Raw genomic sequence first — 4179 nt, 5'->3', positions numbered from 1 at the left:
TTTTGGCTTTTTTTTTCCTTTTCTTTTTTTTGCTTATTTCTTGAGGGCTCGTTCTACTTCCTGACTGTATAATGAGAATGCCTTTAAAGTTTCGAGTCGTTTAAGAACAAAACTGACATTTTCAGAGTTTGCTTTTGGGAATGTTATATTTTGATGATCTTTTCCTCCATAATAAAGGTGTGGAATATCTGTTATGAAAGGTTTTAAAACAGTGTTAATCTTTTTTTCCCATTATGCCACGTAGAACCTTTCTTTTGAAATCTGTGGGCTATTTTCATTGCAAATATCTAAGAAAATTAGGCTTTAACAAAAATAAAGTTTTGTTACTTCAAGTCTCTGAAATATGCTGACTTTGGCAAAAGGAGTCGTTTGAAGGCTGAGAAGCCAAACTGAGATTATGTAATTTCCCCCAGTCACATGGCTAGATAGTGACCGGATTCCAGGTCCACTTGACCGTGAGGCTCTTCACATACACGTGGCAGATGTCACGTTGAGTCAGGTCCTTGTCCTGTTTGTGACTGATGTACACTGGCTCGTGGTCTCTGCCTGGGCTCTACATAACCCTGGAGGGGGAAGAGGGATATAGTGGCCCTTTTAACTTGGGACTACAACTAAGACCACACGTGTCAGTGGCAGAGACGGAATTCTAATTTAGGTCTATTTGACCCCAAATCCTGGTCCCTCTTATTATAGAGATTGACTCAGTGTCCGTCGTGGACTCTGGTTTTTCTTAATGTAACATTCTCCTTTGCTAACTACGGAGAACCTATGTTATGTATCTTGTGGAATCCTCATACCCACTCTGAGGAAGGCGACACCTCCACTTTACACACACACACGCACACACACTGCATGCACGCACGCACGGGACTCATGTCACACAGCTCCTGACGGGGGGATGGGAACCAGGTCTGTCTGACGCGAGAGGCTCGTTCCTCCTCCACTCTGCTGCTTCCTCATGTTTCCGACATCAGATCTTCGGACAAGAAACAATTCGTAGAAGGTAACTATATATTGCATTTTTAATAGATTTTTAAAAAATCGTATTCAAGTTTTGAAACCACTTTTATCTCTCTTCAAAATCATCATGACAGTAATCGGGTTGAAGAGAGAAAAATATACCTTTAAATACTTATATTAACAAGAAAGAGGGTCCAAAAGAAGTAACTAAACAAATTTTAAGAAGAACAAAGATTGGAAACTAACAATGTGTGCTAACTATACCTTAATATAAAAAATTTAAGTTAGAAAAAGAACAATAAATAAACCATGAGAAGTAGAAGGAAGGAGGAGAAAAGGAGTTAATATCAATGAAATAGAAAAAGAACGAAAGGGTTTTTAACGAAACCCAAGCTGACTCTTCGAAAGACTATAGAATAGATAAAAACTCCGAAGAAATGAAGCAAGTGAAAAAGAAAGAAGGGACAAACCTTACTAGAGATTAAAAGGGGCGTCGATCCAGACCTGCACAGGTGAGAGATGCAGTAATACTGTGACCTTTCACACCAACAAGTTTGAAAACTCAGATGAACTAGAGGCAAATTCCTAGGAAAATAGAATTTACCGGAAGTGCCTGAAGGAGGAATAGAAAGCCCGTGTCTCCTGCAGTAGAGAGATTGAAGCTTTAATTTTCAAATGCCCAGGCCACGTGGTTTAACAGGTAAATTCTTCTAAACTTTCAAGGAATATCTCATTCCAATATATGAAAATATAGGGTGTATCCAAACTGCGTTTATTCAGGAGAGCAAGAATGATATAGCATTAGAAAATCTATAAATGTCATTTGTCACATTAATTCAAGGGAGAAAAGCATGTTATCATTAGAACGGATGGGGGAAGAAGCATTTGGCAAAATTCAACACCCATTTGTAATTAAAAAAATAATCCAAGCAAACTAGAAATAGAATTGGAACTTCCTAAGCCTGATGGGAATCATCTACAAAAATTCTACAGCAAATATTATCCTTAATGGGGAAACTTTAAAAGCATTTTCTTTAAAATCAGGAACAACACAAAAAATGCCCTGTTAACTGCTTTTAGTCAACATTGCACTGGAATTCTTAGCAAGTACAACGTAAGAAAGTATAAAAGCACAAGGTTAGGGAAAGAAAGAAAATGGTCATTCACAGATACGGTTTTCTGCATTAAAAGTCAAAAGAATCTGGATAATAGGTAGAAATAAGAGCTTGATTGGCTTCAAGATTAATATAACATCAAGTGCATTTCTGTACATCGACAGATCATTTAGAAAACATTTTAAAAAGGAAAACATTTACAGTAGCAAAAAATTTGAGGTACCTAGGAATAAATCTGACAAAAATCTTAAGACCTACGTGTAGAAAATTGTAAAACCTTATTGAAAAACATTAATAAAGACCTAAATAGAGATTCCTATATTATTTTAAAGATTTATTATAAAGATTTCAATTCTCCCTGGACTGATCTGTAGTTTGAATTCAATTTTAAATAAAATCACAAGTTTTTGTTGGAGTTAAGCTAATTCCGGGAAGACTAAAGGCAAGAGCCAGGACACGCCTGAGGAAAGAGGTACATTGTAAGAGGGGTGGGACCAACTTTATTATAAACCCCGTAACGATAAATAAGATCGGGAGATTCTGGAGTAAGGGAGACAACGCATGGACCAGAATCAGAATCCCCACGCACTTACGGAATGTGATACAGAACGTGACAGAGGTGACATTCTAGACCAGTGTGATGATTTAGAAAATTGTCCAGGAACAGTTTATAAATGCACAAAGGGAAAAGAAAAATTGAAATTAGACCCTTTCCCCACCTTATTCACAAAAAGCCATTCCACTTGGTTTAAGGATTTAAATATGAAAAGGAAGCTTTTCAAAATTTTTAGAAGAGACTATATCCTAGTCTCTAACTTCAAAGTCATGAGGATTTTTTTTGAACACTTGATACAGAAAGAGTTCAGTGTGAAAGAAACCCTTGATGCATGTAACTACATTAATTTCAGAACTTGTGGTCAGTAAAAAAAACAAAAAACAAAACAAGGTGAAAGACCAGCCATAAACAAAACTGGAAGCACAGAGTCAGGTGGGGAGTGGGAGAGAAAACAGGAGTGTGCGTGTCAAATAGTACGTTGAAGGGGCCGATAAAGAGTGAACTTGAATAGACTTTTTTGGCGAAGCAGGCAGTAAAGAGTGAAATCATTTCTCTCAGGTTCTGCCTTACTCTTTAAGACAGTTTCTCCTGGTAGACGTGGAAAGCGCCAGAGTTAGAGCTATCCAGAAAACAGAGACGTGCTCTATCGGTAAATTCTGTCTTTATGAGCTGCTGAGCTGAAACGTTACGTCCTTAGTTAGCTTTAAGGGGGAAAAAAACCCCAAACTTTTAGTCCAGCCGCAGTTAGATGTCACCTTGGGAATTCATTCACCCACCACATCACAGTTTGAGGAATCTAGAAAGTCCATTTCTCCATTTGAGATGACAGACAAGGATGGCAATTTAAATAAATTTGGCTTCCCAGGAGCTGAGAGGCAAAAGTCTGCCCGCAGAGCCCACAGCACATCTACCATTTGTACTAGAATTGGCTAAAAATAACATACATTTTCTGTGTCCTGCCGGCACACGGTGGCGTTAAGCACAGTTATTTGAACGGGAACAGGTCCCAAAGGTGGGTGACAAGCACTTGAAAAGCCTTTAACGAGCAGCATCAGACCCTCGACTTTTACCAGGTTCCGTCCGTGCTCGTGGTGCTCTTCAGGTGTTCAGGCACCTGCTTCTAACCAGAGCAAAACCTTGTCGGAGGCCGCAGTGCGGCTGTACGAACCTGAACTTGGAGCTTCGTGCACCCATCCGGTCCCATTGAAGAATATTTGAGGAAGACGGAGGCCCGCTCCTGCCTCAACTGCCTCTTGCCTGGTCCTTCGGGCCACGCCAGGGCACAGTGCCACGCCTGCCTCTCGGGACGCCCCGTCACGGGTAGATTTTGTCTCCCCTGCTAGAGGACACATTCTTGTTTGTTGTCACTATTATTTGGAATAGCTGCTATACTTACGTGTAGACTCAGAAGTCAAAGGGGACTCGGTAGCTGTGACACGTGACACCGCTGTTTCCCGGGCACTCAGTCTCTTCCGCAGAGGCAACCCGTGTCGCCAGTCTCTTGATGTCCCTCCCGACTGTCACACTGCGGAGCCGCCTCGGGCGTCC

The sequence above is a fragment of the Pteropus medius genome, unplaced genomic scaffold (genome assembly GCF_902729225.1).
Source record: "Pteropus medius unplaced genomic scaffold, Ma_sr-lr_union100, whole genome shotgun sequence".
Classification (NCBI taxonomy): Eukaryota; Metazoa; Chordata; class Mammalia; order Chiroptera; family Pteropodidae; genus Pteropus; species Pteropus medius.
Note: the sequence above shows the minus strand (reverse complement) of the source record.